At 32.7% G+C, this 23,612-nt stretch overlaps 18 non-coding genes across 18 annotated transcripts; 13 read left to right on the forward strand and 5 right to left on the reverse strand.

Annotated features, from left to right (window-relative positions):
* Positions 1–2,576: 2,576 nt before the first annotated feature.
* Trnak-cuu (transfer RNA lysine (anticodon CUU)) lies at positions 2,577–2,649 on the reverse strand. The gene has a single exon. It is a non-coding gene; the product is annotated as a tRNA-Lys (tRNA).
* A 1,706-nt stretch (positions 2,650–4,355) lies between these two features.
* Trnar-ccu (transfer RNA arginine (anticodon CCU)) lies at positions 4,356–4,428 on the reverse strand. Its single transcript has one exon. It is a non-coding gene; the product is annotated as a tRNA-Arg (tRNA).
* A 2,228-nt stretch (positions 4,429–6,656) lies between these two features.
* Trnak-cuu (transfer RNA lysine (anticodon CUU)) lies at positions 6,657–6,729 on the reverse strand. Its single transcript has one exon. It is a non-coding gene; the product is annotated as a tRNA-Lys (tRNA).
* A 1,246-nt stretch (positions 6,730–7,975) lies between these two features.
* Trnar-ccu (transfer RNA arginine (anticodon CCU)) lies at positions 7,976–8,048 on the reverse strand. The gene has a single exon. It is a non-coding gene; the product is annotated as a tRNA-Arg (tRNA).
* A 1,233-nt stretch (positions 8,049–9,281) lies between these two features.
* Trnak-cuu (transfer RNA lysine (anticodon CUU)) lies at positions 9,282–9,354 on the reverse strand. The gene has a single exon. It is a non-coding gene; the product is annotated as a tRNA-Lys (tRNA).
* A 1,291-nt stretch (positions 9,355–10,645) lies between these two features.
* On the forward strand, positions 10,646–10,718 carry Trnak-cuu (transfer RNA lysine (anticodon CUU)). Its single transcript has one exon. It is a non-coding gene; the product is annotated as a tRNA-Lys (tRNA).
* Positions 10,719–12,956: 2,238 nt separating this feature from the next.
* Positions 12,957–13,029, forward strand: Trnak-cuu (transfer RNA lysine (anticodon CUU)). The gene has a single exon. It is a non-coding gene; the product is annotated as a tRNA-Lys (tRNA).
* Positions 13,030–15,277: 2,248 nt separating this feature from the next.
* Positions 15,278–15,350, forward strand: Trnak-cuu (transfer RNA lysine (anticodon CUU)). The gene has a single exon. It is a non-coding gene; the product is annotated as a tRNA-Lys (tRNA).
* Positions 15,351–15,937: 587 nt separating this feature from the next.
* On the forward strand, positions 15,938–16,010 carry Trnak-cuu (transfer RNA lysine (anticodon CUU)). The gene has a single exon. It is a non-coding gene; the product is annotated as a tRNA-Lys (tRNA).
* A 254-nt stretch (positions 16,011–16,264) lies between these two features.
* Positions 16,265–16,337, forward strand: Trnak-cuu (transfer RNA lysine (anticodon CUU)). Its single transcript has one exon. It is a non-coding gene; the product is annotated as a tRNA-Lys (tRNA).
* Positions 16,338–17,263: 926 nt separating this feature from the next.
* Trnak-cuu (transfer RNA lysine (anticodon CUU)) lies at positions 17,264–17,336 on the forward strand. Its single transcript has one exon. It is a non-coding gene; the product is annotated as a tRNA-Lys (tRNA).
* Positions 17,337–17,923: 587 nt separating this feature from the next.
* On the forward strand, positions 17,924–17,996 carry Trnak-cuu (transfer RNA lysine (anticodon CUU)). The gene has a single exon. It is a non-coding gene; the product is annotated as a tRNA-Lys (tRNA).
* Positions 17,997–18,250: 254 nt separating this feature from the next.
* On the forward strand, positions 18,251–18,323 carry Trnak-cuu (transfer RNA lysine (anticodon CUU)). Its single transcript has one exon. It is a non-coding gene; the product is annotated as a tRNA-Lys (tRNA).
* Positions 18,324–18,577: 254 nt separating this feature from the next.
* Positions 18,578–18,650, forward strand: Trnak-cuu (transfer RNA lysine (anticodon CUU)). The gene has a single exon. It is a non-coding gene; the product is annotated as a tRNA-Lys (tRNA).
* Positions 18,651–18,913: 263 nt separating this feature from the next.
* Trnak-cuu (transfer RNA lysine (anticodon CUU)) lies at positions 18,914–18,986 on the forward strand. Its single transcript has one exon. It is a non-coding gene; the product is annotated as a tRNA-Lys (tRNA).
* A 1,914-nt stretch (positions 18,987–20,900) lies between these two features.
* Trnak-cuu (transfer RNA lysine (anticodon CUU)) lies at positions 20,901–20,973 on the forward strand. The gene has a single exon. It is a non-coding gene; the product is annotated as a tRNA-Lys (tRNA).
* Positions 20,974–21,561: 588 nt separating this feature from the next.
* Positions 21,562–21,634, forward strand: Trnak-cuu (transfer RNA lysine (anticodon CUU)). Its single transcript has one exon. It is a non-coding gene; the product is annotated as a tRNA-Lys (tRNA).
* A 918-nt stretch (positions 21,635–22,552) lies between these two features.
* Positions 22,553–22,625, forward strand: Trnak-cuu (transfer RNA lysine (anticodon CUU)). Its single transcript has one exon. It is a non-coding gene; the product is annotated as a tRNA-Lys (tRNA).
* Positions 22,626–23,612: the final 987 nt, after the last annotated feature.

Raw genomic sequence — 23,612 nt, forward strand, 5'->3', positions numbered from 1 at the left:
GACTGAGCTAGCCGGGATCTGCGATCTATGAAAGACATAAGGAACGGTCATAATTTTAAGACTCTTCAACAATTATATTGAAGAATCTTCTAAGGAAAATTATTAAAACAAATTCAACATGTCAAAACATAAATTAAACTTCACCTATTGGATTTTTAATTTCAAACTTCTATTCAGATTTTATTTGAAATACATATTTATATTCATGTGAGTCATCCATTGCTGTCATGTTCATTGTTCAACAACAATTTTGAATATTTTGGATAAAAACACAACGCCCAACGTGGGGCTCGAACCCACGACCGTTGGATTAAGAGTCCAACGCTCTACCGACTGAGGTAGCCGGGCGCTAGATCTATAAAGGACATAAGTAACGGTCATATTTTAAAACTATTGAACAATTATATTGACGAATCTTCTTCTAAAGAAAATTAATTATTAAAACAAATTCAACATGTCAAAACAAAATTTAACCTTTATCTATTGGATTAATTAATTTAAAATTGTATTCCATTTTATTTGAAATACATATTAATTATCATGTGAGTCATCCATTGCTGTCATGTACATTGTTCAACATAAATTTTGAATAGTTTGGAGAAAAACACAACGCCCAACGTGGGGCTCGAACCCAAGACCGTTGGATTAAGAGTCCAACGCTCTACCGACTTAGGTAGCAGGGCGCTACAGTCCATACAAGTCGTAAGTAACGTTCATACTTTTAAAAGTATTGAACAATTATATTGCAGAATCTTCTTCTAAAGAAAATAAATAAAACAAATTCAACATGTCAAAACAAAATTTCACCTCTACCTATTGGATTTATTAATTTAAAGTTGTATTCAACTTTTATTTGAAATACATATTGATATTCGTGTGAATTATCTATTGCTGTCATGTTCAAAAACAATTTTAAAAAATGTGGGGAAAAACAGATCGCCCAACGTGGGGTTCGAACCCACGACCGTTGGATTAAGAGTACAACGCTCTACCGACTGAGCTAGCCGGGCGCTACAATCTATACAAGTCTTAAGTTACCGTCATACTTTTAAGACTCTTTAACAATTATATTGAAGAACCTTCTTCTAATGAAAATTATTAAAACAAATTCAACATGTTGAAACATAAATTTACCTTTACTTATATGATTTATTATTTTAAAATTCAATTCAGCTTTTATTTGAAATACATGTTGACATTCATGTGAATCATTTATTGCTGTCATGTTCCAAAACAATTTTAAATAATGTGGGGAAAAAGAGATCGCCCAACATGGGGCTCGAACTCACGACCGTTGGATTAAGAGTCCAACCCTCTACCGACTGTGCTAGCCGGGCGCTACAGTCTATAGAAGTCGTAAGTAACAGTCATACTTTTAAAAGTATTGAACATTATTTTGAAGAACCTTCTTCTAAGGAAAATTATTAAAACAAATTCAACATGTTGAAACATAAATTTACATTTACTTATAGGATTAATTAATTTTTAAATAATAATCAAATGTTATTTGAAATACATATTGATATTCATGTGAGTCATACATTGCTATCATGTTCATTGTTCAACAACATTTTTGAATAGTTTGGAGAAAAACACAACGCCCAACGTGGGGCTCGAACCCACGACCGTTGGACTAAGAGAAACAACGCTCTACCGACTGAACTAGCCGGGCGCTACAGTCTATACAAGTCGTAAGTAACGGTCATACTTTTTAAAGTATTGAACAATTATATTGCAGAATCTTCTTCTAAAGAAAATTATTAAAACAAATTTAACATGTCAAAACATAATTTAACCTTTATCTATTGGATTAATTAATTTAAAATTGTATTCCATTTTATTTGAAATACATATTAATTATCATGTGAGTCATCCATTGCTGTAATGTACATTGTTCAACATAAATTTTGAATAGTTTGGAGAAAAACACAACGCCCAACGTGGGGCTCGAACCCAAGACCGTTGGATTAAGAGTCCAACGCTCTACCGACTTAGGTAGCCGGGCGCTACAGTCCATACAAGTCGTAAGTAACGTTCATACTTTTAAAAGTATTGAACAATTATATTGCAGAATCTTCTTCTAAAGAAAATTATTGAAACAAATTCAACATGTTGAAACATAAATTTACCTTTACTTATAGGAATTAGTTATTTGAAAATTCAATTCAGCTTTTATTTGAAATACATATTGACATTCATGTGAATCATCTATTGCTGTCATGTTCAAAAACAATTTTAAATAATGTGGGGAAAAAGAGATCGCCCAACATTGGTTTCGAACTCACGACGGTTGGATTAAGAGTCCAACGCTCTACCGACTGAGCTAGCCGGGCGCTACAGTCTATAAAAGACATAAGGAACGCTCATACTTTTAAGACTCTTTAACAATTATATTGAAGAATCTTTTAAATAAAATTATAAAAATAAAATTCAACATGTCAAAAAATAAATTAACCTTTTTTAATTTCAAAGTTCTATTCAACTTTTATTTGAAATACATATTTATATCCATGTGAGTCATTGCTGTCATGTTCATTGTTCAACAACAATTTTGAATAATTTGTAGAAAAACACAACGCCCAACGTGGGGCTCGAACCCACGACCGTTGGATTAAGAGTCCAACGCTCTACCGACTGAGCTAGCCGGGCGCTAGATCTATAAAGGACATAAGTAACGGTCATACTTTTAAAAATATTGAACAATTATATTGACGAATCTTCTTCTAAAGAAAATTATTAAAACAAATTCAACATGTCACAACATAATTTAACCTTTACGTTTTGGATTTATTAATTTAAATTTGTTTTCAAGTTTTATTTGAAAAACATATTAATATTCATTTGAGTCATCCATTGCTGTCATGTTCATTGTTCAACAACAATTTTGAATAATTTGCAGATTAAGAGTCCAACGCTCTACCGACTGAGCTAGCCGGGCGCTAGATCTATAAAGGACATAAGTAACGGTCATACTTTTAAAAATATTGAACAATTATATTGACGAATCTTCTTCTAAAGAAAATTATTAAAACAAATTCAACATGTCACAACATAATTTAACCTTTACCTATTGGATTTATTAATTTAAATTTGTTTTCAAGTTTTATTTGAAAAACATATTAATATTCATTTGAGTCATCCATTGCTGTCATGTTCATTGTTCAACAACAATTTTGAATAATTTGCAGAAAAACACAACGCCCAACGTGGGGCTCGAACCCAAGACCGTTGGATTAAGAGTCCAACGCTCTACCGACTGAGCTAGCCGGGCGCTAGATCTATAAAGGACATAAGTAACGGTCATACTTTTAAAAATATTGAACAATTATATTGACGAATCTTCTGAGGAAAATTATAAAAACAAATTCAACATGTCAAAAAATAAATTTGACCGTTGGATTAAGAGTACAACGCTCTACCGACTGAGCTAGCCGGGCGCTACAGTCTATACAAGTCGTAAGTTACCGTCATACTTTTAAGACTCTTTAACAATTATATTGAAGAACCTTCTTCTAAAGAAAATTATTAAAACAAATTCAACTTGTTGAAACATAAATTTACCTTTACTTATAGGATTTATTATTTTAAAATTCAATTCAGCTTTTATTTGAAATACATGTTGACATTCATGTGAATCATTTATTGCTGTCATGTTCCAAAACAATTTTAAATAATGTGGGGAAAAAGAGATCGCCCAACATGGGGCTCGAACTCACGACCGTTGGATTAAGTGTCCAACCCTCTACCGACTGTGCTAGCCGGGCGCTACAGTCTATAGAAGTCGTAAGTAACAGTCATACTTTTAAAAGTATTGAACATTATTTTGAAGAACCTTCTTCTAAGGAAAATTATTAAAACAAATTCAACATGTTGAAACATAAATTTACATTTACTTATAGGATTAATTAATTTTTAAATAATAATCAAATGTTATTTGAAATACATATTGATATTCATGTGAGTCATACATTGCTATCATGTTCATTGTTCAACAACCTTTTTTGAATAGTTTGGAGAAAAACACAACGCCCAACGTGGGGCTCGAACCCACGACCGTTGGACTAAGAGAAACAACGCTCTACCGACTGAACTAGCCGGGCGCTACAGTCTATAAAAGTCGTAAGTAACGGTCATACTTTTTAAAGTATTGAACAATTATATTGCAGAATCTTCTTCTATAGAAAATAATTAAAACAAATTCAACATGTTGAAATATAAAATTACCTTTAACTATAGGATTTATTATTTTTAAAATTCAATTCAGCTTTTATTTGAAATACATATTGATATTCATGTGAACCATCTATTGCTGTCATGTTCAACAACAATTTTAATAAACGTGGGGAAAAACACAACGCCCAACGTTGGGCTCTATCCCACGACCGTTGGATTAGGAGACCAACGCTCTACCGACTGAGCTAGCCGGGCGCTATAGTCTATACAAGTCGTAAGTAACGGTCATACTTTTAAAAGTATTGAACAATTATATTGCAGAATCTTCTTCTAAAGAAAATTATTCAAACAAATTCAACATGTTGAAACATAAATTTAACTTTATTTACAGGATTTATTAATTTTAAAATAATAATCAAATTTTATTTGAGATACATATTGATATTCATTTGAGTAATCCATTGCTGTCATGTTCATTGTTGAACAACAATTTGGAATAATTTGGAGAAAAACACAACGCCCGACGTTGGGCTCGAACCCACGACCGTTGGATTAAGAGTCCAACGCTCTACCAACTGAGCTAGCCGGGCGCTACAGTCTGTACAAGTCGTAAGTAACGGTCATACTTTTAAAAGTATTGAACAATTATATTGCAGAATCTTCTTCTAAAGAAAATTATTGAAACAAATTCAACATGTTGAAACATAAATTTACCTTTACTTATAGGATTTAGTTATTTGAAAATTCAATTCAGCTTTTATTTGAAATACATATTGACATTCATGTGAATCATCTATTGCTGTCATGTTCAAAAACAATTTTAAATAATGTGGGGAAAAAGAGATCGCCCAACATTGGGTTCGAACTCACGACCGTTGGATTAAGAGTCCAACGCTCTACCGACTGAGCTAGCCGGGCGCTAGAGTCAATAGAATTCGTAAGTAACGGTCATACTTTTAAGACTCTTCAACAATTATATTGAAGAATCTTCTGAGGAAAATTATAAAAACAAATTCAACATGTCAAAAAATAAATTTGCCTTTACCTATTGGATTTATTAATTTTAAAATTCAATTCAGCTTTTATTTGAAATACATATTGTCATTCATGTGAATCATCTATTGCTGTCATGTCCAAAAACAATTTTAAATAATGAGGGGAAAAACAGATCACCCAACGTGGGGCTCGAACCCACGACCGTTGGAACAAGAGTCCAACGCTCTACCGACTGAGCTAGCCGGGCGCTACAGTCTATAAAAGACATAAGGAACGCTCATACTTTTAAGACTCTTTAACAATTATATTGAAGAATCTTTTAAATAAAATTATAAAAATAAAATTCAACATGTCAAAAAATAAATTAACCTTTTTTAATTTCAAAGTTCTATTCAACTTTTATTTGAAATACATATTTATATCCATGTGAGTCATCCATTGCTGTCATGTTCATTGTTCAACAACAATTTTGAATAATTTGCAGAAAAACACAACGCCCAAAGTGGGGCTCGAACCCACGACCGTTGGATTAAGAGTCCCACGCTCTACCGACTGAGCTAGCCGGGCGCTAGATCTATAAAGGACATAAGTAACGGTCATACTTTTAAAAATATTGAACAATTATATTGACGAATCTTCTTCTAAAGAAAATTATTAAAACAAATTCAACATGTCACAACATAATTTAACCTTTACCTATTGGATTTATTAATTTAAATTTGTTTTCAAGTTTTATTTGAAAAACATATTAATATTCATTTGAGTCATCCATTGCTGTCATGTTCATTGTTCAACAACAATTTTGAATAATTTGCAGAAAAACACAACGCACAACGTGGGGCTCGAACCCACGACCGTTGGATTAAGAGTCCAACGCTCTACCGACTGAGCTAGCCGGGCGCTAGGTTTATAAAGGACAAAAGTAACGGTCATACTTTTAAAACTATTGAACAATTATATTGACGAATCTTCTTCTAAAGAAAATTAATAAAACAAATTCAACATGTCAAAACATTATTTAACCTTTAACTTTTGGATTTATTAATTCAAAGTTGTTTTCAAGTTTTATCTGAAATACATATTAATATTCATTTGAGTCATCCATTGCTGTCATGTTCATTGTTCAACAACAATTTTGAATAATTTGGAGAAAAACACAACGCCCAACGTGGGGCTCGTACCCACGACCGTTGGATAAAGAGTCCAACGCTCTACCGACTGAGCTAGCCGGGCGCTAGATCTATAAAGGACATAAGTAACGGTCATACTTTTAAAAATATTGAACAATTATATTGACGAATCTTCTTCTAAAGAAAATTATTAAAACAAATTCAACATGTCACAACATAATTTAATCTTTAACTATATGATTCATTAGTTTTAAAATTCAATTCAGCTTTTATTTGAAATACATATTGATATTCATGTGAATCATCTATTGCTGTCATGTTCCAAAACAATTTTAAAAAATGTTGGGAAAAACAGAACGCCCAACGTGGGGTTCGAACCCACGACCGTTGGATTAAGAGTCCAACGCTCTACCGACTGAGCTAGCCGGGCGCTACAGTCTATACAAGTCGTAAGTAACGGTCATACTTTTAAAAGTATTGAACAATTATATTGCAGAATCTTCTTCTAAAGAAAATAATTAAAACAAATTCAACATGTTGAAATATAAAATTAACTTTACCTATAGGATTTATTAATTTTAAAATTCAATTCAGCTTTTATTTGAAATACATATTGATATTCGTGTGAATCATCTATTGCTGTCATGTTCAAAAACAATTTTAAAAAATGTGGGGAAAAACAGATCGCCAAACGTGGGGCTCGAACCCACGGCCGTTGGATTGACAGTCCAACCCTCTACCGACTATGCTAGCCGGTCGCTACGGTCTATAAAAGACATAAGTAACGGTCATACTTTTAAGACTCTTTAACAATTATATTGAAGAACCGTCTTCTAAAGAAAATTATTAAAACAAATTCAACATGTTGAAACATAAATTTACCTTTACTTATAGGATTTATTAATTTTAAAATTCAATTCAGCTTTTATTTGAAATACATGTTGACATTCATGTGAATCATTTATTGCTGTCATGTTCCAAAACAATTTTAAATAATGTGGGGAAAAAGAGATCGCCCAACATGGGGCTCGAACTCACGACCGTTGGATTAAGAGTCCAACCCTCTACCGACTGTGCTAGCCGGGCGCTACAGTCTATAGAAGTCGTAAGTAACAGTCATACTTTTAAAAGTATTGAACATTATTTTGAAGAACCTTCTTCTAAGGAAAATTATTAAAACAAATTCAACATGTTGAAACATAAATTTACATTTACTTATAGGATTAATTAATTTTTAAATAATAATCAAATGTTATTTGAAATACATATTGATATTCATGTGAGTCATACATTGCTATCATGTTCATTGTTCAACAACATTTTTGAATAGTTTGGAGAAAAACACAACGCCCAACGTGGGGCTCGAACCCACGACCGTTGGACTAAGAGAAACAACGCTCTACCGACTGAACTAGCCGGGCGCTACAGTCTATACAAGTCGTAAGTAACGGTCATACTTTTAAAAGTATTGAACAATTATATTGCAGAATCTTCTTCTATAGAAAATAATTAAAACAAATTCAACATGTTGAAATATAAAATTACCTTTAACTATAGGATTTATTAATTTTAAAATTCAATTCAGCTTTTATTTGAAATACATATTGATATTCATGTGAACCATCTATTGCTGTCATGTTCAACAACAATTTTAATAAACGTGGGGAAAAACACAACGCCCAACGTTGGGCTCGAACCCACGACCGTTGGATTAGGAGACCAACGCTCTACCGACTAAGCTAGCCGGGCGCTATAGTCTATACAAGTCGTAAGTAACGGTCATACTTTTAAAAGTATTGAACAATTATATTGCAGAATCTTCTTCTAAAGAAAATTATTCAAACAAATTTAACATGTTGAAACACAAATTTAACTTTATTTATAGGATTTATTAATTTTAAAATAATAATCAAATTTTATTTGAGATACATATTGATATTCATTTGAGTAATCCATTGCTGTCATGTTCATTGTTGAACAACAATTTGGAATAATTTGGAGAAAAACACAACGACCAACGTTGGGCTCGAACCCACGACCGTTGGATTAAGAGTCCAACGCTCTACCGACTGAGCTAGCCGGGCGCTACAGTCTGTACAAGTCGTAAGTAACGGTCATACTTTTAAAAGTATTGAACAATTATATTGCAGAATCTTCTTCTAAAGAAAATTATTGAAACAAATTCAACATGTTGAAACATAAATTTACCTTTACTTATAGGATTTAGTTATTTGAAAATTCAATTCAGCTTTTATTTGAAATACATATTGACATTCATGTGAATCATCTATTGCTGTCATGTTCAAAAACAATTTTAAATAATGTGGGGAAAAAGAGATCGCCCAACATTGGGTTCGAACTCACGACCGTTGGATTAAGAGGCCAACGCTCTACCGACTGAGCTAGCCGGCGCTAGAGTCAATAGAAGTCGTAAGTAACGGTCATACTTTTAAGACTCTTCAACAATTATATTGAAGAATCTTCTGAGGAAAATTATAAAAACAAATTCAACATGTCAAAAAATAAATTTGCCTTTACCTATTGGATTTATTAATTTAAAATTCAATTCAGCTTTTATTTGAAATACATATTGTCATTCATGTGAATCATCTATTGCTGTCATGTCCAAAAACAATTTTAAATAATGTGGGGAAAAACAGATCACCCGACGTGGGCCTCGAACCCACGACCGTTGGAACAAGAGTCCAACGCTCTACCGACTGAGCTAGCCGGGCGCTACAGTCTATAAAAGACATAAGGAACGCTCATACTTTTAAGACTCTTTATCAATTATATTGAAGAATCTTTTAAATAAAATTATAAAAATAAAATTCAACATGTCAAAAAATTAATTAACCTTTTTTAATTTCAAAGATCTATTCAACTTTTATTTGAGATACATATTGATATTCATTTGAGTCATCCATTGCTGTCATGTTCATTGTTCAACAACAATTTTGAATAATTTGGAGAAAAACACAACGCCCAACGTGGGGCTCGAACCCACGACCGTTGGATTAAGAGTCCAACGCTCTACCGACTGAGCTAGCCGGGCGCTACAGTCTATACAAGTCGTAAATCATAGTTTTAAAAGTATTGAACAATTATATTGCAGAATCTTCTTCTGAAGAAATTATTAAAACAAGTTCAACATGTTGAAACATAAATTTACCTTTACTTATAGGATTTATTAATTTTAAAATAATAAACAATTTTATTTGAGATACATATTGATATTCATTTGAGTCATCCATTGCTGTCATGTTCCTTGTTCAACAACAATTTTGAATAATTTGGAGAAAAACACAACCCCAACGTGGGGCTCGAACCCACGACCGTTGGATTAAGAGTCCAACGCTTTAACGACTGAGCTAGCCTGGCGCTAGGTCTATAAATGATATAAGTAACTGTCATACTTTTAAAAGTATTGAACAATTATATTGACGAATCTTCTTCTAAAGAAAATTGTTAAAACAAATTCAACATGTCAAAACAAAATTTAATCTTTACCTATAGGATTCATTAGTTTTAAAATTCAATTCTGCTTTTATTTGAAATACATATTGATATTCATGTGAATCATCTATTGCTGTCCTGTTCCAAAGCAATTTTAAAAAATGTGGGGAAAAACAGATGTTGGATTAAGATTCCAACGCTTTACCGACTGAGCTAGTTCCTTTTGTCCTTTATAGACCTAGCGCCCGGCTAGCTCAGTCGGTAGAGCGTTTAATCCAACGGTCGTGGGTTCGAGCCCCACGTTGGGCGCTGTGTTTTTCTGCAAATTATTCAAAATTGTTGTTGAACAATGAACATGACAGCAATGGATGACTCACATGAATATTAATATGTATTTCAAATGAAACTTGAATACAAATTTATATTAATAAATCCAATAGGTAAAGGTTAAATTATGTTTCAACATGTTGAATTTGTTTTAATAATTTTCTTTAGAAGAAGATTCTGCAATATAATTGTTCAATACTTTTAAAAGTATGACCGTTACTTACGACTTGTATAGACTGTAGCGCCCTGCTAGCTTAGTCGGTAGAGCGCTGGTCTCTTAATCCAACAGTCGTGGGTTCGAGCCCCACGTTGGGCGATCTGTTTTTCCCCACGTTATTTAAAATTGTTTTGGAACAGGACAGCAATAGATGATTCACATGAATATCAATATGTATCTCAAATAAAATTGTTTATTATTTTAAAATTAATAAATCCTATAAGTAAAGGTAAATTTATGTTTCAACATGTTGAATTTGTTTTAATAATATTTTTAGAAGAAGATTCTGCAATATAATTGTTCAATACTTTTAAAAGTATGATTTACGGCTTGTATAGACTGTAGCGCCCGGCTAGCTCAGTCGGTAGAGCGTTGGACTCTTAATCCAACGGTCGTGGGTTCGAGCCCCACATTGGGCGTTGTGTTTTCCCCACGTTATTTAAAATTGTTGTTGAACATGACAGCAATAGATGATTCACATGAATATCAATATGTATTTCAAATAAAAGCTGAATTGAATTTAAAATTAATAAATCCTATAGTTAAAGGTAATTTTATATTTCAACATGTTGAAATTGTGTTAATAATTTTCTTTAGAAGAAGATTCGTCAATATAATTGTTCAATAGTTTTAAAAGTATGACCGTTACTTTTGTCCTTCATAGATTGTAGCGCCCGGCTAGCTCAGTCGGTAGAGCGTTGGAATCTTAATTCAACAGTCGTGGGTTCGAGCCCCACGTTGGGCGTTGTGTTTTTCTGCAAATTATTCAAAATTGTTGTTGAACAATGAACATGACAGCAATGGATGACTCACCTGAATATTAATATGTATTTCAAATAAAACTTGAAAACAACTTTAAATTAATAAATCCAATAGGTAAAGGTTAAATTATGTTTTGACATGTTGAATTTGTTTTAATAATTTTCTTTAGAAGAAGATTCTGCAATATAATTGTTCAATACTTTTAAATGTATGACCGTTACTTACGACTTGTATAGATTGTAGCGCCCGGCTAGCTCAGTCGGTAGAGCGTTGGACTCTTAATCCAACGGTCGTGGGTTCGAACCCCAGTTTGGGCGTTGTGTTTTTCTGCAAATTATTCAAAATTGTTGTTGAACAATGAACATGACAGCAATGGATGACTCAAATGAATATTAATATGTATTTCAGATAAAACTTGAAAACAACTTTAAATTAATAAATCCAAAACGTAAAGGTTAAATTATGTTTTGACATGTTTAATTTGTTTTAATAATTTTCTTTAGAAGAAGATTCGTCAATATAATTGTTCAATAGTTTTAAAAGTATGACCGTTACTTTTGTCCTTGATAGATTGTAGCGCCCGGCTAGCTCAGTCGGTAGAGCGTTGGACTCTTAATTCAACAGTCGTGGGTTCGAGCCCCACGTTGGTCGTTGTGTTTTTCTGCAAATTATTCAAAATTGTTGTTGAACAATGAATATGACAGCAATGGATGACTCACCTGAATATTAATATGTATTTCAAATAAAACTTGAAAACAACTTTAAATTAATAAATCCAATAGGTAAAGGTTAAATTATGTTTCAACATGTTGAATTTGTTTTAATAATTTTATTTAGAAGAAGATTCTGCAATATAATTGTTCAATAGTTTTAAAAGTATGACCGTTACTTACAACTTGTATAGACTGTAGCGCCCGGCTAGCTCAGTCGGTAGAGCGTTGGACTCTTAATCCAACGGTCGTGGATTCGAGCCCCACGTTGGGCGTTGTGTTTTTCCCCACGTTATTTAAAATTGTTGTTGAACAGGACAGCAATAGATGATTCACATGAATATCAATATGTATTTCAAATAAAAGCTGAATTGAATTTTAAAATTAATAAATCGTATAAGTAAAGGTAAATTTATGTTTCAAAATGTTGAAATTGTTTTAATAATTTTCTTTAGAAGAAGATTCTGCAAAATAATTGTTCAATACTTTTAAATGTATGACGGTTACTTACGACTTGTATAGACTGTAGCGCCCGGCTTGCTCAGTCGGTAGAGCGTTGGACTCTTAAACCAACGGTCGTGGGTTCGAGCCCTACATTGGGCGTTGTGTTTTTCCCCACGTTATTTAAAATTGTTGTTGAACATGTCAGCAATAGATGATTCACATGAATATCAATATGTATTTCAAATAAAAGATGAATTGACTTTTAAAATTAATAAATCCTATAGTTAAAGGTAATTTTATATTTCAACATGTTGAATTTGTTTTAATTATTTTCTTTAGAAGAAGATTCTGCAATATAATTGTTCAATACTTTTAAAAGTATGACCGTTACTTACGACTTGTATAGACTGTAGCGCCCGGCTAGGTCAGTCGTTAGAGCGTTGGACTCTTAATCCAACGGTCATGGGTTCGAGCCCCACGTTGGGCGTTGTGTTTTTCTCCAAATTGTTCAAAATTGTTGTTGAACAATGAACATGACAGCAATAGATGATTCACATGAATATCAATATGTATCTCAAATAAAATTGTTTATTATTTTAAAATTAATAAATCCTATAAGTAAAGGTAAATTTATGTTTCAACATGTTGAATTTGTTTTAATAATATTTTTAGAAGAAGATTCTGCAATATAATTGTTCAATACTTTTAAAAGTATGATTTACGGCTTGTATAGACTGTAGCGCCCGGCTAGCTCAGTCGGTAGAGCGTTGGACTCTTAATCCAACGGTCGTGGGTTCGAGCCCCACATTGGGCGTTGTGTTTTTCCCCACGTTATTTAAAATTGTTGTTGAACATGACAGCAATAGATGATTCACATGAATATCAATATGTATTTCAAATAAAAGCTGAATTGAATTTTAAAATTAATAAATCCTATAGTTAAAGGTAATTTTATATTTCAACATGTTGAAATTGTGTTAATAATTTTCTTTAGAAGAAGATTCGTCAATATAATTGTTCAATAGTTTTAAAAGTATGACCGTTACTTTTGTCCTTCATAGATTGTAGCGCCCGGCTAGCTCAGTCGGTAGAGCGTTGGAATCTTAATTCAACAGTCGTGGGTTCGAGCCCCACGTTGGGCGTTGTGTTTTTCTGCAAATTATTCAAAATTGTTGTTGAACAATGAACATGACAGCAATGGATGACTCACCTGAATATTAATATGTATTTCAAATAAAACTTGAAAACAACTTTAAATTAATAAATCCAATAGGTAAAGGTTAAATTATGTTTTGACATGTTGAATTTGTTTTAATAATTTTCTTTAGAAGAAGATTCTGCAATATAATTGTTCAATACTTTTAAATGTATGACCGTTACTTACGACTTGTATAGATTGTAGCGCCCGGCTAGCTCAGTCGGTAGAGCGTTGGACTCTTAATCCAACGGTCGTGGGTTCGAACCCCAGTTTGGGCGTTGTGTTTTTCTGCAAATTATTCAAAATTGTTGTTGAACAATGAACATGACAGCAATGGATGACTCAAATGAATATTAATATGTATTTCAGATAAAACTTGAAAACAACTTTAAATTAATAAATCCAAAACGTAAAGGTTAAATTATGTTTTGACATGTTTAATTTGTTTTAATAATTTTCTTTAGAAGAAGATTCGTCAATATAATTGTTCAATAGTTTTAAAAGTATGACCGTTACTTTTGTCCTTGATAGATTGTAGCGCCCGGCTAGCTCAGTCGGTAGAGCGTTGGACTCTTAATTCAACAGTCGTGGGTTCGAGCCCCACGTTGGTCGTTGTGTTTTTCTGCAAATTATTCAAAATTGTTGTTGAACAATGAATATGACAGCAATGGATGACTCACCTGAATATTAATATGTATTTCAAATAAAACTTGAAAACAACTTTAAATTAATAAATCCAATAGGTAAAGGTTAAATTATGTTTCAACATGTTGAATTTGTTTTAATAATTTTATTTAGAAGAAGATTCTGCAATATAATTGTTCAATAGTTTTAAAAGTATGACCGTTACTTACAACTTGTATAGACTGTAGCGCCCGGCTAGCTCAGTCGGTAGAGCGTTGGACTCTTAATCCAACGGTCGTGGATTCGAGCCCCACGTTGGGCGTTGTGTTTTTCCCCACGTTATTTAAAATTGTTGTTGAACAGGACAGCAATAGATGATTCACATGAATATCAATATGTATTTCAAATAAAAGCTGAATTGAATTTTAAAATTAATAAATCGTATAAGTAAAGGTAAATTTATGTTTCAAAATGTTGAAATTGTTTTAATAATTTTCTTTAGAAGAAGATTCTGCAAAATAATTGTTCAATACTTTTAAATGTATGACGGTTACTTACGACTTGTATAGACTGTAGCGCCCGGCTTGCTCAGTCGGTAGAGCGTTGGACTCTTAAACCAACGGTCGTGGGTTCGAGCCCTACATTGGGCGTTGTGTTTTTCCCCACGTTATTTAAAATTGTTGTTGAACATGTCAGCAATAGATGATTCACATGAATATCAATATGTATTTCAAATAAAAGATGAATTGACTTTTAAAATTAATAAATCCTATAGTTAAAGGTAATTTTATATTTCAACATGTTGAATTTGTTTTAATTATTTTCTTTAGAAGAAGATTCTGCAATATAATTGTTCAATACTTTTAAAAGTATGACCGTTACTTACGACTTGTATAGACTGTAGCGCCCGGCTAGGTCAGTCGTTAGAGCGTTGGACTCTTAATCCAACGGTCATGGGTTCGAGCCCCACGTTGGGCGTTGTGTTTTTCTCCAAATTGTTCAAAATTGTTGTTGAACAATGAACATGACAGCAATGGATGACTCAAATGAATATCAATATGTATCTCAAATAAAATTTGATTATTATTTAAAAATTAATAAATCCTATAAGTAAAGGTAAATTTATGTTTCAACATGTTGAATTTGTTTTAATAATTTTCTTTAGAAGAAGATTCTGCAATATAATTGTTCAATACTTTTAAAAGTATGACCGTTACTTACGACTTGTATAGATTGTAGCGCCCGGCTAGCTCAGTCGGTAGAGCGTTGGACTCTTAATCCAACGGTCGTGGGTTCGAGCCCCACGTTGGGCGTTGTGTTTTTCCCCACATTATTAAAATTGTTGTTGAACAGGACAGCAAGAGATGATTCACATGAATATCAATATGTATTTCAAATAAAAGCTGAATTGAATTTTAAAATTAATAAATCCTATAGTTAAAGGTAATTTTATATTTCAACATGTTGAATTTGTTTTAATAATTTTCTTTAGAAGAAGATTCGTCAATATAATTGTTCAATAGTTTTAAAAGTATGACGGTTACTTAGGTCCTTTATAGACCTTGCGCCCGGCTAGCTCAGTCGGTAGAGCGTTGGAATCTTAATCCAACGGTCGTGGGTTCGAGCCCCACGTTGGGCGTTGTGTTTTTCTGCAAATTATTCAAAATTGTTGTTGAAAAATGAACATGACAGCAATGAATGACTCAAATGAATATTAATATGTATTTCAGATAAAACTTGAAAACAACTTTAAATTAATAAATCCAAAAGGTAAACGTAAATTTATGATTCAACATGTTGAATTTGTTTTAATAATTTTCTTTAGAAGTAGATTCTGCAATATAATTGTTCAATACTTTTAAATGTATGACGGTTACTTACGACTTGTATAGATTGTAGCGCCCGGCTAGCTCAGTCGGTAGAGCGTTGGACTCTTAATCCAACGGTCGTGGGTTCGAGCCCCACGTTGGGCGTTGTGTTTTTCCCCACGTTATTTAAAATTGTTGTTGAACAGGACAGCAATAGATGATTCACATGAATATCAATATGTATTTCAAATAAAAGCTGAATTGAATTTTAAAATTAATAAATCCTATAGTTAAAGGTAATTTTATATTTCAACATGTTGAATTTGTTTTAATAATTTTCTTTAGAAGAAGATTCGTCAATATAATTGTTCAATAGTTTTAAAAGTATGACGGTTACTTATGTCCTTTATAGACCTTTCGCCCGGCTAGCTCAGTCGGTAGAGCCTTGGACTCTTAATCCAACGGTCGTGGGTTCGAGCCCCACGTTGGGCGTTGTGTTTTTCTCCAAATTATTCAAAATTGTTGTTGAACAATGAACATGACAGCAATGGATGACTCAAATGAATATCAATATGTATCTCAAATAAAATTTGATTATTATTTCAAAAATTAATCAATCCTATAAGTAAAGGTAAATTTATGTTTCAACATGTTGAATTTGTTTTAATAATTTTCTTTAGAAGAAGATTCGTCAATATAATTGTTCAATACTTTTAAATGTATGACCGTTACTTACGACTTCTATAGACTGTAGCGCCCGGCTTGCTCAGTCGGTAGAGCGTTGGACTCTTAAACCAACGGTCGTGGGTTCGAGCCCCACATTGGGCGTTGTGTTTTTCCCCACGTTATTTAAAATTGTTGTTGAACATGTCAGCAATAGATGATTCACATGAATATCAATATGTATTTCAAATAAAAGATGAATTGACTTTTAAAATTAATAAATCCTATAGTTAAAGGTAATTTTATATTTCAACATGTTGAATTTGTTTTAATTATTTTCTTTAGAAGAAGATTCTGCAATATAATTGTTCAATACTTTTAAAAGTATGACCGTTACTTACGACTTGTATAGACTGTAGCGCCCGGCTAGGTCAGTCGTTAGACCGTTGGACTCTTAATCCAACGGTCATGGGTTCGAGCCCCACGTTGGGCGTTGTGTTTTTCTCCAAATTGTTCAAAATTGTTGTTGAACAATGAACATGACAGCAATGGATGACTCAAATGAATATCAATATGTATCTCAAATAAAATTTGATTATTATTTCAAAATTAATAAATCCTATAAGTAAAGGTAAATTTATGTTTCAACATGTTGAATTTGTTTTAATAATTTTCTTTAGAAGAAGATTCTGCAATATAATTGTTCAATACTTTTAAAAGTATGACCGTTACTTACGACTTGTATAGATTGTAGCGCCCGGCTAGCTCAGTCGGTAGAGCGTTGGACTCTTAATCCAACGGTCGTGGGTTCGAGCCCCACGTTGGGCGTTGTGTTTTTCCCCACATTATTAAAATTGTTGTTGAACAGGACAGCAAGAGATGATTCACATGAATATCAATATGTATTTCAAATAAAAGCTGAATTGAATTTTAAAATTAATAAATCCTATAGTTAAAGGTAATTTTATATTTCAACATGTTGAATTTGTTTTAATAATTTTCTTTAGAAGAAGATTCGTCAATATAATTGTTCAATAGTTTTAAAAGTATGACGGTTACTTAGGTCCTTTATAGACCTTGCGCCCGGCTAGCTCAGTCGGTAGAGCGTTGGAATCTTAATCCAACGGTCGTGGGTTCGAGCCCCACGTTGGGCGTTGTGTTTTTCTGCAAATTATTCAAAATTGTTGTTGAAAAATGAACATGACAGCAATGAATGACTCAAATGAATATTAATATGTATTTCAGATAAAACTTGAAAACAACTTTAAATTAATAAATCCAAAAGGTAAACGTAAATTTATGTTTCAACATGTTGAATTTGTTTTAATAATTTTCTTTAGAAGAAGATTCTGCAATATAATTGTTCAATACTTTTAAATGTATGACGGTTACTTACGACTTGTATAGATTGTAGCGCCCGGCTAGCTCAGTCGGTAGAGCGTTGGACTCTTAATCCAACGGTCGTGGGTTCGAGCCCCACGTTGGGCGTTGTGTTTTTCCCCACATTATTAAAATTGTTGTTGAACAGGACAGCAAGAGATGATTCACATGAATATCAATATGTATTTCAAATAAAAGCTGAATTGAATTTTAAAATTAATAAATCCTATAAGTAAAGGTAAATTTATGTTTCAACATGTTGAATTTGTTTTAATAATTTTCTTTAGAAGAAGATTCTGCAATATAATTGTTCAATACTTTTAAAAGTATGACCGTTACTTACGACTTGTATAGATTGTAGCGCCCGGCTAGCTCAGTCGGTAGAGCGTTGGACTCTTAATCCAACGGTCGTGGGTTCGAGCCCCACGTTGGGCGTTGTGTTTTTCCCCACGTTATTTAAAATTGTTGTTGAACAGGACAGCAATAGATGATTCACATGAATATCAATATGTATTTCAAATAAAAGCTGAATTGAATTTTAAAATTAATAAATCCTATAGTTAAAGGTAATTTTATATTTCAACATGTTGAATTTGTTTTAATAATTTTCTTTAGAAGAAGATTCGTCAATATAATTGTTCAATAGTTTTAAAAGTATGACGGTTACTTATGTCCTTTATAGACCTTTCGCCCGGCTAGCTCAGTCGGTAGAGCCTTGGACTCTTAATCCAACGGTCGTGGGTTCGAGCCCCACGTTGGGCGTTGTGTTTTTCTCCAAATTATTCAAAATTGTTGTTGAACAATGAACATGACAGCAATGGATGACTCAAATGAATATCAATATGTATCTCAAATAAAATTTGATTATTATTTCAAAAATTAATCAATCCTATAAGTAAAGGTAAATTTATGTTTCAACATGTTAAATTTGTTTTAATAATTTTCTTTAGAAGAAGATTCGTCAATATAATTGTTCAATACTTTTAAATGTATGACCGTTACTTACGACTTCTATAGACTGTAGCGCCCGGCTTGCTCAGTCGGTAGAGCGTTGGACTCTTAATCCAACGGTCGTGGGTTCGAGCCCCACGTTGGGCGTTGTGTTTTCTCCAAATTATTCAAAATTGTTGTTGAACAATGAACATTACAGCAATGGATGACTCAAATGAATATCAATATGTATCTCAAATAAAATTTGATTATTATTTAAAAATTAATAAATCCTATATGTAAAGGTAAATTTATGTTTCAACTTGTTGAATTTGTTTTAATAATTTTCTTTAGAAGAAGATTCTGCAATATAATTGTTCAATACTTTTAAAAGTATGACCGTTACTTACGACTTGTATAGATTGTAGCGCCCGGCTAGCTCAGTCGGTAGAGCGTTGGTCTCTTAATCCAACAGTCGTGGGTTCGAGCCCCACGTTGGGCGATCTGTTTTTCCCCACGTTATTTAAAATTGTTTTGGAACAGGACAGCAATAGATGATTCACATGAATATCAATATGTATTACAAATAAAAGCAGAATTGAATTTTAAAATTAATAAATCCTATAGGTAAAGATTAAATTATGTTTTGACATGTTGAATTTGTTTTAATAATTTTCTTTAGAAGAAGATTCGTCAATATAATTGTTCAATAGTTTTAAAAGTATGACCGTTACTTTTGTCCTTGATAGATTGCAGCGCCCGGCTAGCTCAGTCGGTAGAGCGTTGGACTCTTAATTCAACAGTCGTGGGTTCCAGCCCCACGTTGGGCGTTGTGTTTTTCTGCAAATTATTCAAAATTGTTGTTGAACAATGAACATGACAGCAATGGATGACTCACCTGAATATTAATATGTATTTCAAATAAAACTTGAAAACAACTTTAAATTAATAAATCCAATAGGTAAAGGTTAAATTATGTTTCAACATGTTGAATTTGTTTTAATAATTTTCTTTAGAAGAAGATTCTGCAATATAATTGTTCAATAGTTTTAAAAGTATGACGGTTACTTACGACTTGTATAGACTGTAGCGCCCGGCTAGGTCAGTCGGTAGAGCGTTGGACTCTTAATCCAACGGTCGTGGGTTCGAGCCCCACGTTGGGCGTTGTGTTTTTCCCCACGTTATTTAAAATTGTTGTTGAACAGGACAGCAATAGATGATTCACATGAATATCAATATGTATTTCAAATAAAAGCTGAATTGAATTTTAAAATTAATAAATCGTACAAGTAAAGGTAAATTTATGTTTCAACATGTTAAAATTGTTTTAATAATTTTCTTTAGAAGAAGATTCTGCAATATAATTGTTCAATACTTTTAAATGTATGACGGTTACTTACGACTTGTATAGACTGTAGCGCCCGGCTTGCTCAGTCGGTAGAGCGTTGGACTCTTAAACCAACGGTCGTGGGTTCGAGCCCCACATTGGGCGTTGTGTTTTTCCCCACGTTATTTAAAATTGTTGTTGAACATGTCAGCAATAGATGATTCACATGAATATCAATATGTATTTCAAATAAAAGCAGAATTGAATTTTAAAACTAATAAATCCTATAGGTAAAGATTAATTTATGTTTCAACATGTTAAAATTGTTTTAATATTTTTCTTTAGAAGAAGATTCTGCAATATAATTGTTCAATACTTTTAAATGTATGACGGTTACTTACGACTTGTATAGACTGTAGCGCCCGGCTAGGTCAGTCGTTAGAGCGTTGGACTCTTAATCCAACGGTCATGGGTTCGAGCCCCACGTTGGGCGTTGTGTTTTTCTCCAAATTGTTCAAAATTGTTGTTGAACAATGAACATGACAGCAATGGATGACACAAATGAATATCAATATGTATCTCAAATAAAATTTGATTATTATTTAAAAATTAATAAATCATATAAGTAAAGGTAAATTTATGTTTCAACATGTTGAATTTGTTTTAATAATTTTCTTTAGAAGAAGATTCTGCAATATAATGGTTCAATACTTTTAAATGTATGACCGTTACTTACGACTTGTATAGATTGTAGCGCCCGGCTAGCTCAGTCGGTAGAGCGTTGGACTCTTAATCCAACGGTCGTGGGTTCGAGCCCCACGTTGGGCGTTGTTTTTTTCCCCACATTATTTAAAATTGTTGTTGAACAGGACAGCAAGAGATGATTCACATGAATATCAATATGTATTTTAAATAAAAGCTGAATTGAATTTTAAAATTAATAAATCCTATAGTTAAAGGTAATTTTATATTTCAACATGTTGAATTTGTTTTAATAATTTTCTTTAGAAGAAGATTCGTCAATATAATTGTTCAATAGTTTTAAAAGTATGACGGTTACTTATGTCCTTTATAGACCTTGAGCCCGGCTAACTCAGTCGGTAGAGCGTTGGACTCTTAATCCAACGGTCGTGGGTTCGAGCCCCACGTTGGGCGTTGTGTTTTTCTGCAAATTATTCAAAATGGTTGTTGAAAAATGAACATGACAGCAATGAATGACTCAAATGAATATTAATATGTATTTCAGATAAAACTTGAAAACAACTTTAAATTAATAAATCCAAAAGGTAAAGGTAAATTTATATTTCAACATGTTGAATTTGTTTTAATAATTTTCTTTAGAAGAAGATTCTGCAATATAATTGTTCAATACTTTTAAAAGTATCACCGTTACTTACGACTTGTATAGATTGTAGCGCCCGGCTAGCTCAGTCGGTAGAGCGTTGGACTCTTAATCCAACGGTCGTGGGTTCGAGCCCCACTTTGGGCGTTGTGTTTTTCCCCACGTTATTTAAAATTGTTGTTGAACAGGACAGCAATAGATGATTCACATGAATATCAATATGTATTTCAAATAAAAGCTGAATTGAATTTTAAAATTAATAAATCGTATAAGTAAAGGTAAATTTATGTTTCAACATGTTAAAATTGTTTTAATAATTTTCTTTAGAAGAAGATTCTGCAATATAATTGTTCAATACTTTTAAATGTATGACGGTTACTTACGACTTGTATAGACTGTAGCGCCCGGCTTGCTCAGTCGGTAGAGCGTTGGACTCTTAAACCAACGGTCGTGGGTTCGAGCCCCACATTGGGCGTTGTGTTTTTCCCCACGTTATTTAAAATTGTTGTTGAACATGTCAGCAATAGATGATTCACATGAATATCAATATGTATTTCAAATAAAAGCAGAATTGAATTTTAAAACTAATAAATCCTATAGGTAAAGATTAATTTATGTTTCAACATGTTAAAATTGTTTTAATATTTTTCTTTAGAAGAAGATTCTGCAATATAATTGTTCAATACTTTTAAATGTATGACGGTTACTTACGACTTGTATAGACTGTAGCGCCCGGCTAGGTCAGTCGTTAGAGCGTTGGACTCTTAATGCAACGGTCATGGGTTCGAGCCCCACGTTGGGCGTTGTGTTTTTCTCCAAATTGTTCAAAATTGTTGTTGAACAATGAACATGACAGCAATGGATGACACAAATGAATATCAATATGTATCTCAAATAAAATTTGATTATTATTTAAAAATGAATAAATCATATAAGTAAAGGTAAATTTATGTTTCAACATGTTGAATTTGTTTTAATAATTTTCTTTAGAAGAAGATTCTGCAATATAATGGTTCAATACTTTTAAATGTATGACCGTTACTTACGACTTGTATAGATTGTAGCGCCCGGCTAGCTCAGTCGGTAGAGCGTTGGACTCTTAATCCAACGGTCGTGGGTTCGAGCCCCACGTTGGGCGTTGTTTTTTTCCCCACATTATTTAAAATTGTTGTTGAACAGGACAGCAAGAGATGATTCACATGAATATCAATATGTATTTTAAATAAAAGCTGAATTGAATTTTAAAATTAATAAATCCTATAGTTAAAGGTAATTTTATATTTCAACATGTTGAATTTGTTTTAATAATTTTCTTTAGAAGAAGATTCGTCAATATAATTGTTCAATAGTTTTAAAAGTATGACGGTTACTTATGTCCTTTATAGACCTTGAGCCCGGCTAACTCAGTCGGTAGAGCGTTGGACTCTTAATCCAACGGTCGTGGGTTCGAGCCCCACGTTGGGCGTTGTGTTTTTCTGCAAATTATTCAAAATGGTTGTTGAAAAATGAACATGACAGCAATGAATGACTCAAATGAATATTAATATGTATTTCAGATAAAACTTGAAAACAACTTTAAATTAATAAATCCAAAAGGTAAAGGTAAATTTATGTTTCAACATGTTGAATTTGTTTTAATAATTTTCTTTAGAAGAAGATTCTGCAATATAATTGTTCAATACTTTTAAAAGTATGACCGTTACTTACGACTTGTATAGATTGTAGCGCCCGGCTAGCTCAGTCGGTAGAGCGTTGGACTCTTAATCCAACGGTCGTGGGTTCGAGCCCCACCTTGGGCGTTGTGTTTTTCCCCACGTTATTTAAAATTGTTGTTGAACAGGTCAGCAATAGATGATTCACATGAATATCAATATGTATTTCAAATAAAAGCTGAATTGAATTTTAAATTAATAAATCCTATAGTTAAAGGTAATTTTATATTTCAACATGTTGAATTTGTTTTAATAATTTTCTTCAGAAGAAGATTCGTCAATATAATTGTTCAATAGTTTTAAAAGTATGACGGTTACTTATGTCCTTTATAGACCTTTCGCCCGGCTAGCTCAGTCGGTAGAGCGTTGGACTCTTAATCCAACGGTCGTGGGTTCGAGCCCCACGTTGAGCG

Source organism: Ascidiella aspersa, chromosome 6, assembly GCF_963924565.1.
Source record: "Ascidiella aspersa chromosome 6, kaAscAspe10.2, whole genome shotgun sequence".
NCBI lineage: Eukaryota > Metazoa > Chordata > Ascidiacea > Phlebobranchia > Ascidiidae > Ascidiella > Ascidiella aspersa.